Source organism: Primulina tabacum, chromosome 18 (genome assembly GCF_025594145.1).
Source record: "Primulina tabacum isolate GXHZ01 chromosome 18, ASM2559414v2, whole genome shotgun sequence".
NCBI lineage: Eukaryota > Viridiplantae > Streptophyta > Magnoliopsida > Lamiales > Gesneriaceae > Primulina > Primulina tabacum.
In genome coordinates this window covers 28,352,457-28,366,194 of record NC_134567.1, presented here as the reverse complement: position 1 = coordinate 28,366,194, position 13,738 = coordinate 28,352,457, and the positions used below count along the sequence as shown (strand labels likewise).

The window sequence follows — 13,738 nt, the reverse complement described above, 5'->3', positions numbered from 1 at the left end:
CCCTCCTAGGAGTTGAAATTGCTGCAACCCGTATTTGCTCGAATATCGTCTCCAGATGCACTTGTTTCGACAAAGTGGCTGGAATCTATAGCATCTGCAACTGCTTTAAGACTGCAATTTCCCATTTATATATAACTTATACATCCGATAAAAGCTAGCTAGTGAAGATGAGTGCGTTCGTATTCGTATATATATCTATACACATGTATATGCAAGAATTTAGAAAAAATGGAAAGGTTCACGGGTTTTGGATGAATGATTGGCATTTTATGGAACATTTGATTAAATTTGAAATAAAATTTTCTAGGAATGCGACTCAAATTGGAAACAAACTTACACATACAGAGGCTAAGCAAGTAGAATAATTGATGGACAAAAATAAATTTACCTATTTCACCACAAAACAAAGTTTTTACTCCCAAAATGATTCCAATGTGTCATTGATACTTGTGTTTCCACTTACAATTCATCCCGTCCACGCACGATTACAGGTTTCATCCACATCAAGGAATTTGCATTTAATAAAATAGATAGGAGCTGTATTTTTTAAAAAACAAAATATTTAAATAAGTCCAAATCAAGGAATTTGCACGATTACTGGTTTTGATATTTATCGAACCAAAAAGATAGAAAAGAGTGATTCCCCGCAAAAAAAGTACACAAATCTCAATTATTTATTTCCCATTCACCATCCAAAACATATTCCATCCCCCAAACCATAATCCCTCCATCAAAATCACCTGGAAAATCTTCAAGAAAACAAGAGTCATGACTTCTCATTTTTCCAAAGTAAACAATGTGATCATCAATGCGATCACATTAGTCTTCTTGATCACATCTTTCGTCCCCGGGGCCGAATCCGATTTCATATCGAAAAAGCTAAGGACGTTCTTCCCGAGGATCGAGGTGACGCTGTCCAACGACGAAAACCATACGGTCTGGTTCATGTGCCAGATGACTGATACAAGTAATTCCTTGCAGGCACTCCAAGCACAAGAAACGTATCGATTCGAATTCACGCAGATAGCTTTCCCCATGAGATGGTGTTTCTTGTACATCAACAAGAATACTCACGGGTTCTTCTGGGCCTACACGGTGAGGGCGAGGTGCACCAAGTGCTTCTGGAGCATCAACAAGCACCCGCTCTTGTATCGTGGGGATAGATCGCGTTGGGAACGACAGAAACTCTTCATGCCTGAAGATTTCGACATCAACGAATATCTTCTATAAAATCTCGGATTCTCGAGATGCCTCTTTTTCTATATTTCATGTGTTTGTCGATCGAAATTTGAAATGTCCGTTCATATGTATCAAGGTTAATTCGAGTCCGGTATCGCCGATGAAACCCGTTATACGTTATCCCTTCAGCGCGTATTAATATGAACGACAAAAGTTCCAGTAATCATCGAATACAACAATTCATGCTGCGTCTTTTGTTGATATATATGAAGTATATTTTAAAACATAGTACATTGAGTTGGAACTTATATCCTAAATTTATCATCAATTATACAAAAATCGATGTATTTATATAACAAAAAGTTAGTGCTACATCGTGATTCAGAGATAGTCGTGAAAAGGATACAAAGCGCAGTGACATCATGTTCGTCATCTCTCAACTTAGTATCAAGATTCAAGAACCTAATTGTTAAAGAAGAGGAAGTTTAAAGTACATAATAAGCAGCATATTTCTTTGCATCGACATCCCTTGAACATGACAGAGGCTGGAGCATTATCGAGGATCCTCCGACAAGATTGAAGGAGATTACGAAAGAAGATAGGCTAGGACCGAGCATCTGTCAAAAAATGATAATAAAATAGAAATATTGTAATTGGTGTCCGCAAAAAGTAGATAAAAAAAAATATAAACATAACTCAAATTATTACAAAATGAAAGACATGCACTAAAATTGAAATTGAATATGCATACTAAAAACTATATATATATATATATATATATATGTATGTATGTATGTATGTATGTGATCGGAATTACATTTTTTCATATGATTATTTTTACGTTTCGCTTACGATTCATAGCAGCTTCAACTCAATATCAGATTGTATAAATTTAATTTTGTTTAATTTTTCTTCATAGTCCACACAATCTAGCGAAGAAGACTAGAGGAACAGAAAAATTTACGTGTAAATTCATCTTTACGGCGAGCAGCGAATGCAGATATTGGCACAGTTACAGCTAGCTTCTTCACTTCTGCATCGAAGAACTTTTCCGAATCGATAATGGGTTACGAGACCGACCCGTAAGTGCATTCCTAAAAAATATTCCTTGAATTAGGGTTTTGAACTGATGAATTTGATATCTTTTTATGTTGATGATGCATGCATGTCTTTATTGATTTTTTGTTTTAAATTATTGTATTGGGTTCTTAGTTTTCCATTTTTTTACAGCTTATATAAGTGATTAGATATGTGTTTGTATGAATTGGCGGTTTGTTTGGATGTAGTTGATTTTTTTCAGGTAGTAGATTTATATCTTTTTATGTTAATGGTGCATCATACTTGAGTGTGGTGTGTGTGGCCTGGGGTTTGTAATGCGTGTGTGGATAAATGAAATTGGGATTTTTATGTGCTTAATCAGTTACCAAGATGAAGGCCGTGAACCATTGATGGGTTTTGATGAGGATTAAGAATCTGATCCTGGTGACTATCAGCAAAATCTCCTGGATGTTAAAGACGATAGAGGTATGGGACAACCATGATCGCCTTCACCAATCACCTATCCCAGTTTACAATAATTTAAAGGCAAAGCCTCGAAACCGATTGATAAAAAAAAGTCTTCTTCTAGTGGAGACCATAATCCATTAAGTATTGGATTAAATGATGACGAGGGTGATGTCGGTGAGGATCATGGTGGGAATTATGCTCATGTGATGGGGATGTTGAGAGATGATTACACTGCTTGTGGAAAGAGGAAGAGTGATGAAAGGACGGCGAGGAGAAGAGGAGAGAAAAGATGAAGGGGGGAGAAAGGAGTGAAAATGATCAGTGTGAAGAAAATCAGAGTTAGAATGAGGGATCACGAAGCTGATCTGGATGAAGGAGAAGCGGGACACCGTCGCTGGCGGTGATTCTGAGGTTTGCCTCTGCCTATACAATGCTCGAGTCATGTATTTTGAAATGTAAATTGTTGCATTTTCTCATTTTCCCTTTGTAGTCATTTAAACATTCATTTGGAGGTTTGAATAATCTGTTTCGGGAATTTTGGTGGATTTGTTGAAGATGGTATTCTGATTTTTTGCATTTACTGTTAGGGGGTGATGACGTGTGGAAATTTAATGAATTTGTGCGGTGAGATTTCATATGTATCATATTTGTTCATTGACGACTGATTTTGTATCCATTTACATGGGATTGTTTGCTTGTGTGATTTAATTAGTCTGATGAAATAATTTTTTTATTGGAATAAAATTTATTAGTATTTATAACTGTACCATGGAAGACGACATTCCTCGCATCAACATATTTGGAACGTCATCAAATGAAAACCTAATTTGACCACCTTGTTTCAACGTAAACAATCACATTTATTGACTTAGGCTTGGATAAGTTGCCAGCCAATACCTAGTTGCTTGAACTGGAATTTGTGTTATTTAACTTAGTGTTTTTGCATTCTTATCCAAATTGTTGATGGAATTGGTAAATTAGTATTTTATAAAGAAGAATATGAATTGAGAATAAGTGTTGTTTCTGTTGGAGGTCGGTGTGTCCTGACAGATTGTGCCTTTCATTTGAGCCAGTACATCGTTACCATGAAAGTATTTATTCCGCAATTGTAGCATGTCTGAGTAAAATCATTGATGAAAACCAGTTTTGGCACTTTGGTCATAATGCCATGCCATACTCGGAGACCTGAAATTTTGTAGCAACATATCAACTAAATATTGGTCGGAGATGAATGATGGGCTGCCCAATAGCTAAGTAATTTTCCATTTCTACATTCTTCTAGATGCATTATATTTACTAATCTAGCTAGATTTCTGAGCCAATATCATGTTAAGATCGAGTATAATTTGGTAAGACGTAATGTTGTACTGTTGCTAAAGCTTGATACTCTTTGATTTGTAGATGAATGATTGTAAACATTTTCTTACTGGTTTAACTAAATATTGTGAGGTTTAGACTTTGATGAAATGTTTCCATCATCCTATCACATTTGTTGCTTTAGTGATTTGAAAGTAAAAATAGAGACATAATTGTGGCCATATGGATGACTGATATTACGAATATCTCAGTTCGTTAATTACATAAGTTATTTTGCTTTTAAAGAGTTATAGTTACATTCAGCTTGAAATAGGGAGTGAGCGGAGTCTTACAGGTACATGGTAGACGTAGAGATAATTTTTTTTTTAGTTCTCATTACTCTGTAGAGTGACAATACTTTGTTGTCCTGCAGCTTCCATTCCCTTCAGACACGGAAACTTGTTTTAGCAAGTGTCGCTACGATGCTATAAGCTATTCTTATATGTTTGTACAAGAGCAGTGTTAAATATATTAGAACATCATTTACTTGTCTTGTCTCCACACAGTATAGGATGATCAAGAGGGTGTTAGGAATATGGATGATGATAACTTCGTTGACGACAGTGGTGTGGATCCTGCCGATCCGTTCGGAAATGATATTGAACATTCTCGAAGACGTGCTCCGCAGGTCGGGATTATTCTTTTTGAGTTGCATATCAGAGTTATTGGGTACTGTAAGTAGATTTTATTTTGTATCTGTAACTCCTCGAAGTATGGAAATCTCATTCTCTTTCGCCTCTATGATTCAGCATTTGCATTTATAAACTCAGTCTGATGCGGGCTTAAAGTGCTCACTGTGCACACAGCTAAGCTGTAGGACATTACCCTCTGTGTTATTATTGGAAGTTCCATTAACAATGCACCTTTTATTAGGCTGGCGATTTTTCTTTAATTTTTCAAGGCTGCCACTAACAGGATAATTTAGACACGAGACCTTGTTCGCAACAAGGAACATTTATATGCATCATGTTTAGATCACCTTCATACAGTTCCTATAATCTTGTTCTACGATTCCTTATTTTTTGGTTGAACTCAAACTGTTTTTTTTTCCGGGTGAAAAGTGGGTTCTTCGGATACTTTACCTGTCTTAAACATGCAATCATGTTGAAGTTCTCAGTTAACTTGTTGAGAATTTCATAGGGATCTTGTCTAAAAGCATTCACAAATCACGTGAGTACTCCATAAAAAATATAGGGGTATTGATGTCCTGGTACCTCGATGGAGGTAGTAGCCTTTGGAGGGATCCTATGCCCGGGTCATCAAATTAATGTATTCAATTGAGCTAATTTTATAATTTTTATGTTCACATGTAATCTTTCTTTAATTCCTCATTTTATGACCTGCTCTACCAAATTACTATAATCTCGACAAAATCTCCAGCGGTAACATTCAATGATTTTCTCTCTCTTTGGACAGAAATCGCGCTTTCGAGAATTTTTTTCTTTTTTCCCATTCAATTTCTTAACTGTTCTGTCCTTAAACTATGCCTCTTTCCTCCATTCTTTTTCTTTTACTAGCTTTACGTCTTATTTTTCCATAGGCATGTGAATGCACCTACGCATTCCACCCTCCTCTCTCTCTCTCTATCTCTGTTTTCCAAGTTATATCTTCGAGAATTACATTTAGGTCGATCCTAATTTTTATGATGAGTTTGCCATACGAAAAACTGGTATATGATTATTTTTGCTTGTAAATGATAAGCATTTTCTAATGCTACAATTCCCTTGCTTTTACCTCACTCCAGGGAAGTTAATTCTTATTTGACAAGATTTAATTGTTGGGACTTTATGGAGGCTAATTGATTTTGTTTCTGCTCTCTGTCTGTAGGCAGAAGAAGGCGAAGAGGACAAGGAAATCGAGGAGATCTTCGAGATGGCTAAGAAAAAGAAGAAAGGCGAAAAATCTGCTGAAGATATTGCTTTACATGTGGAAAAAGTGATGGCAGAGCTTGAAGTGGTTGCAGAAGTAGACGCGGAGCTGAATAGACAAGGAAAGCCTGCCATAACTAAATTACTGAAGCTATCTTTTCTTACCGATTCCCTCTCAAAGTTAGTGGATGGCTCTTAATTTGTTTTCCATTTTGCATGTTCCTTAAACATTTTTTATTTTAATCTGTTTGCATGCTTTGTAGAAAGCATCTTCAGCAGGAGTTTCTTGATCATGGAGTTTTAAATCTGTTGAAGAATTGGCTTGAGCCCCTTCCTGATGGAAGCCTGCCTAATAGTAATGTTCGTGCAGCCGTTTTGCAGATCCTGAATGATGTGCGAAAAGAGTTCCCTTTATATACATATTTATATGTTTTTTAAGTCCTCTTTGCTTTTATGATTGTTTGGAGGCTAATTGTTTGTGCTTGTCCTGAAGTTTCCAATTGATTTAGAACAATATGATAGGAAGGAGCAACTAAAGAAGAGTGGCCTTGGAAAGGTTTGAGGATCTTTTGATGTAGCATTAAATTTGATCGCTCTTCATGTATTTTCCATGCAATATAATAGTGGAATGTGATGGCTGTGATTTTTGCAGGTCATTATGTTTCTATCGAAATCTGATGAGGAAATTACAGCCAACAGAAAGCTTGCTAAGCAGTTGGTCGATAAATGGGTATCCATTTCCATTGTTCTCCTTTTATGAGTTTATGAAGAACTTAACTCTATTTTCCTTTCAAGTAGTTTTTATCGGGGATGACAATGGCTTGGGTTTGGGTTGACTAAGACACGAGATCGCTTGTTTCCATTTTGAAGGACACAATGCCCGCCTTGATCCGTCTAAACTTAAACCCCTTCACCACCCCGACCCATACCCAAAGTTAACGGGTTCTACCTGTCAGACAATTAAATTCATTTTTTTATTTTTAACTTGCATGATTATAACAAAAATAAATAAAAAATATCCACATTTTCAACAAAATATCAAAAGTAGCTATACTGTGGAGCAAGTAATTCATATAAACGTAACAATTTGCAACACACAAAATCTAATATAAAAGATAATCTTCAAAAAAGGAGGAAAATGGATAGATAAAAACCTAAACATATTGGGTATGAGTCGGATAATATTAAACCCGTTATCCGACCTATACCCATCTAGGTACAAAACTTGAATACCATTATCCAACTTGTACCCGTTTAATATTACCCAACCCGACCCAAACGGGTTGGGTTTGGGTTGGTGCCCATTCTACAACCCGTACCCATTGCATATCTAGTTTTTATAGGAAAAGTGCATGATAGGTCTATTGGTTGTTTGGGGGCAAAAAGATGAAAAACAGCATTATTTTTCACTGCATTAAATTGGAATTTGATAGCTTATAAATAAAGAAATATGTTCTTGCTTATATGATATTTCTATAAATGCAGTCATCTATTGACAAGTAATTTATACAAGAAGCGTCGTTCCTATAAAAATGTTTCTTCTACTTTGGACATTAGTCCTGTTCCAATCTTCAATTTATAATCTTAGCTGGGAATTTCGTATAAAGTTGTATGCTGTACTTTACAGAGTCGACCAATATTTAATAAGAGCACTCGATTTGAAGACATGAAGAAGTTCGATGATGAAAGACTTTTTAAGAAGCCTTCTGCTAAAAAGTATTTGTTATCTTCTCAAAAATAAGATGAATTCTATCTACTTGTAATAAATCAATCTACCACTGCGATTATGTTTTTGTTAATATTCTGCAGGTCAATGGGTAGTGCTGCAGGAATTGCATCCCGAGATGATAAGCTTGTTTTGGCTAAATTTTCACAGTATGATCTCCTTACATTTAGCTGTTGATTTCTTGGATTGGTCAGGAAGTGCTGATTTACTTTGTACATACATCTCATCTGCTTGTCTAACATTTGAAGGGAGCCAAAACCTGGGCAGTCATCTTCAAGACAACATGCCTCAAGGCCTGAAGCAATGTCAATGGATTTTGTTGTGCGTCCTCAGTCCAAGGTTGACCCAGATGAAGTTCGTGCCCGTGCCAAACAAGTTGTGCAAGATCCGCGTCGGGTGAAGGTTGGTAACCATCTCCCATTTAAATATTTTCAGGGAAAACTGAAGTTTCCATTGATTTGGTATTTGAGTACATTTGAATTGGTGGAAGGAAATGCATTGTTCCTAATGAAAAAAACCTTTATTGTTGCATTTTCTTCTTTCAAGTCAACTGTTGCCCTTCCTATTATGGTGCTTTACTTCTAACTCATTGAATTTTGCCATTTGCATCATGCTCCTTAAGTTAATGAACATTTAATGTGTTTGGATTGTAGTTGTCAGATTGAGTAGTCCATTTAGTTATGATGGAAAATTCTGATGTTTTTATGTCAAAGATCTTAGTTCTTCTCTAAATCATTTATAACCTCATAATACCTTTCGGGGCTACATATAGTACTCATAACTCTATAAATTGCATGAGTAAGTGTGGCAGATTTTTTAAATCACACTCTGCTAGCCGATTCGGGACAATGGAATCATCTTTCTCGGAGCTTGTAAAATTCTGCTAGTGACATTACTAACACAAGCAAGCTTTAATTTAATTTCATCCACCGGAAATGCTTTATACTGGAAACTCTTTTGCTAGGCTTGATACATTTTTTATATTTTTTGTTTTTCCGGAAATGTAAAATGTATTTTAGTTTGTTAGTACAAAATTACAAAATGAGTCCATTCCTGAGAGAGACCTGGATGGTTGTCAATGAAGTAGCCAAGCTAAGGTTGACTCATACTTCAGTTCTTTTGATTTTTTTTTGGGGGTGCCAAGTTCATGTAAAGATGCTAGCTCAAACTAAGTTTTGTCCTCTTGTGAGTTGAATTGATAATTTATACTAGTCAGTAAAAACTAGAAAGAGTTGAGCCAAATGCTCAAGCAGGGAATAGAAAAATATGAAAGGATGAAGAAATTAGCAGCACACAGTAAGTTATTTTTCTTTGGCTTTTTAGATAATCAGATTGAATTTGCAGTTTGCAGTTTGCTTCACATACGAAAATGTTTTTATGCTTTATTATGAAAGGCTTGAATTAGATATATTATAGCCTTCAACTTCAGCTCATACTTGGTCTAGTCTATATCATAGTAGACTTGGTTTGATTATAATTGATATGCCCTGCTTGTAGAATTTTATTTTTTAATGATTTGATATTATCTTGACTGCAATATGATTTTTTGGCGTGCGTGCGTGCGTGCGTGCGCATCGAAGCACGATGGCATTTTTGTTACAAGTTGCTTATTCCAAATTTGTTATGCTCACAGATGAATAAGAAACTGCAACAATTGAAAGCACCAAAGAGGAAGCAGCTGCAGGCTACTAAAATCAGCGTTGAAGGTCGTGGCATGGTGAAATATCTGTAGTAGTCTTGCTTGCCTGTCGACTAGGAGAAGGGAAAATTGCACCTCTCTCCACTAGTTACTTTGGTGAGATGTGAGAGATCTTGAAATACTTTTATGTTTGAACTTATGTTATCTTTACTAAATCTCCGGTTGCATTCCGAATGTTGTGTAATAAAATCTATGACATTAGATTTAACTGGATTTTGATGTCTTAGTTTCCCTGTACGCAAGCCTTTTATTATTATTACATTTAATTAATCTATTTATTATTATTTGAAAATAGTAATAATAATAATAATATTAAATCCGTGATTCCGCCACGGATTGTCAAGTCTGCCTGCCGCCGTGAAGATGGACGACACGTCAACCGAAAACATCTCCTCGGACCTCCACCTTGGACGGCTGCCTCTGCCCAAGCCCCCGGCCCCGGCCGAAGCGTTTTGTGAAAAATCAAATCCCTGACTCCATCCTAAACGACGCCGCCTTGAACGCGACCATCTCCCTTCTCCCTTCCAACTACAACTTCGAGATCCACAAGATCATCTGGCGAGTGCGCTCCACGGACGCCACCCGCGTCGCGCTCCAGATTGCGGAGGGGCTTTTACTGTATTCACTCATCATCTCCGACATACTCACAGCCTTTGCCGGCGTCACCCATTGCTTCGTCCTTGGAGACGTCACCTACTACGGGGCGTGCTGCGTTGATGACCTCTCCTCGCGCGCCAGCGCCCGCCCTCGACGCCCACCTACTCGTACACTTCGGCCACAGCTGCCTCGTCCCCATCGACTCTACCACCATCCCTGTGCTCTACATCTTTGTCGAGATTGCCATCGACACTTCAAAGCTACTCCAAGAGCTGAATCACAATTTGACGCCTGCGGATGCTAAAAATTTCATCATGGCGGGAACAATTCAATTCTCTAATGCAATCCTCCGAGCCGTGAAGCCCAAGCTCGAGTGATTATCTTCGCAGCAGATGGGAGGTTCCATTTGGAATTACAATCTGCCCCAGGGATAAACGACGTGATTATCTTCGCAGCAGATGGGAGGTTCCATTTGGAAGCATTCATGATCGCTAATCCCGGGATCACAACATTCAGATATGATCCATATTTGTCAAAATTGTTCTTGGAGGAATATGATCATGATGGGATGAAGGATGATATGAGAAGGGCCATAGAAAGAGCAAGAAATGCAAAGGATTGGGGAATCGTGTTGGGCACATTGGGAAGACAAGGCAATCCCAGAGTATTAGAAAGGTTACAAGGGAAAATGAAGGATAAAGGGCTGGATTATAAAGTGGTTCTGGTATCCGAATTGCAAGAAAATCGAGCTATTTGGCGATGCGGTAGATGCATGGATTCAAATTGCTTGGCGCGCTGCGTTTAAGAAGCCATTGTTGACGTCATTTTCTTACTGGTTTGATAAAATAGCATGCGGTTTAGACTTGATGAATTGTTGCCATCATCATCCCATTTGCATTTGTTGCTTTAGAGATTAAAAAGTCTGAATATAGACATAATTGTGTGAAATTCCCTTTTATGAAAGGGAAACCATTGAATTCTTATTCCCGCTTAAAACTCTCGTATACAATTGTGGAGTTTATATACAAGGAGAAAATAGAAAGCGTGTCATCCTTATTAACGCTTTTATGTAAACTAACCAACACTTACGTAAACTAACTAACACTGAACACCAACTAACACTCCCCCTCAAGATTGGTGTAGATTTAAAACACCAATCTTGAACAGCAAATAAGCGTGTGGATCTTTGCTCAAGCTCTTGGTAAAAATATCAGCAAGTTGGTGATTTGTAGGAATATAAGAAGTCTTGAGCAAGTTGGCTTGAATTTTTTTCCCGGTATCAAATGACAATCGATTTCGATATGCTTCGTACGTTCATGATAAAGTGGATTGACAGCAATGTGCATAGCTGCTTTGTTATCACAGTACAAAGTAGCTGGTTCTGTAATGGATACACCCATATCGCGAAGCAATCCCGTAATCCACACAATTTCACAGGATGTGATGGCCATTGCCCTGTACTCGGCTTCAGCAGATGATCGTGAAACGGTGGTTTGTTTCTTTGTTTTCCAAGACACCAACGAATCTCCTAGTTTCACACAATACCCTGTAAGTGATCTTCGAGACATTGGGCAGGCAGCCCAATCTGAGTCACAGTATGCGGATAAGGAAATGTCACTATGAGCGGATAACAAAATACCCAAACCATGTGTAGATTTGAGATAACGCACAACTCGAATAGCAACGTCCATATGTGACTTCTTAGGAGAATGTAGGAATTGACTGAGATTTTGTACCACATAGCAGAGGTCGGATCTAGTGATAGTAAGATATATCAATCTGCCCACAAGTCTTTTATAACCACTGGAATCTGGCAGCAGGCAGTCAACAGCATCTAGTGAAGCTTCTGGTTGAACAACTGAATCAAGTTCATGAGTTGTAAGCCTAAGGTTTTGCTCCATAGGTGTAGCACACGGCCTTGCACCACTCAATCCCAATTCAGAGATCAATTCCAGCGTATATTTTTTTTGACATAAAAGTATCCCTGCACGAGATCGAGCAATCTCTATGCCTAAAAAATAACGCAACGGCCCCAAGTCCTTGAGATGTATTCTGGAATGAAGAAAGGTCTTCAACTCCTTGATTGCCAGATCGTCATCACCAGTTATGATGATATTGTCAACATACACAAATAACAAAACAACACAACCAGCAGTGTGTTTAATAAACAAGGAGTGATCATGGTGTGATTGAACGTAACCTCCATCTTTCATAATGCTTGAAAACTTGTGGTTCCATTGTCTTGAAGCCTGTTTTAACCCATACAAGGACTTTCTCAACAAGCAAACTTTGGACTCCTCCTGTCTGTTATAGCCCAATGGCATATCCATATATACTTCCTCGTCTAAATCTCCTTGAAGAAAAGCATTGGTGACGTCCATTTGATGCAAGTTCCAGCCTTTAATAGCTGCCAAACTCAACATACATCGGATAGTCACTATCTTGGCTGTAGGTGAGAATGTGTCGTGATAATCAATTCCTTGTTGTTGTGTGTAGCCTTTGGCCACAAGTCTAGCCTTGAATCTGTCCACAGTTCCATCAGGATTGTGTTTGATCTTGTATACCCACTTACATCCTATCGGCTTCTTATTTGTGGGGCGGTCAACAATATCCCATGTACAATTAGACTCAAGAGCAGCAAGTTCCAAATCCATAGCTTTTCTCCACCTAGGATCAGTCATTGCCTCATGGTAGTATTGGGGATCTTTTTCAGAGGAGATAGAGGTCAAAAAACTCTCATAAGTTGGAGTAAATCTCGAATATGTAAGAGAATCTGAAATGGGATACTTTGATTTAGCTAAAAGACTATGTGGCAATGTTGGACAAGTGTAATCCTTTGTCCAAATAGGTGGCGTTGTGTGTCTAGATGATCTTCGAAGTGACAAGGATTCTGGCTCAGGTACATGAGGTTGACATGATGAGATAGAATCATGTTCGACAACAGGATCAGAGGGAAAAACTTGTGACTGCTGTGTGGTTTCAGAAAATAGGAACACTTTCTCATGGAACATCACATCTCTGGAGTAAAATATTCTGTTAGTATGAAGATTGACTAACTTATATCCCTTTTGTGTATTAGAATATCCCAAGAACACACATGTCAACACTCTAGGAGACAATTTATGTTGAGTGGTCAAGTTTGTAGCATAACACAAACAACCAAAAACGCGTAGGTGATCGAATGAAGGAACTTTATGAAACAAGATCTCGTGATGGGTTTTGTTTCCTAAAAGAGGAGTAGGGGTGCGATTAATCAAATAAACTGCTGTCAAAACACAATCACTGTAAGGACCATGTATCATATTATCGTAAATCCTATGTGATTATCGATAATTCATGAATTTGATATGTGATTATGCAATTGATGTATATTATGACAATGAAATTGAGAAAATGAATTTTGAATATGAGTTGACGTTGTAAGAGCTCGAGTGGAGAAGCCGGACGCCAATATAGTACAAAATTCAATATTCGTACAGAACATGTGGCGCCCGGGCGGTAGAAAGTGACCGCCCGAGCGCCAGGGTATATGGCAATTGTGTTCGGGCAGAACACTCCGCGCCCGAGCGGTAATGTTTTTGACCGCCTGAGCGCGGCACAACTCACACTCAGGGACCGAGCGCGAGAATTCTACCGCCCGAGCGCGAGAGCGGTGGAGATAAGAATCAGATTTTTGTTTGTTTCTTCTTCATTTTCATTTCGAGAGTTTCGAGAGAATACGAGGGAATTCGATTTTCTTTCGTCCAAATCGACTTTGAAACGCCGTCTAGACGCGAAACAAATTATATATTTGTGATCTTCGCGTCG

General features: G+C 38.0%; 2 pseudogenes; both read left to right on the top strand.

Annotated features, from left to right (window-relative positions):
• Positions 1 to 1,971: 1,971 nt before the first annotated feature.
• On the top strand, positions 1,972 to 10,914 carry LOC142532695 (protein IWS1 homolog 1-like; annotated as a pseudogene).
• On the top strand, positions 9,698 to 10,914 carry LOC142532696 (2-(3-amino-3-carboxypropyl)histidine synthase subunit 1-like; annotated as a pseudogene).
• Positions 10,915 to 13,738: the final 2,824 nt, after the last annotated feature.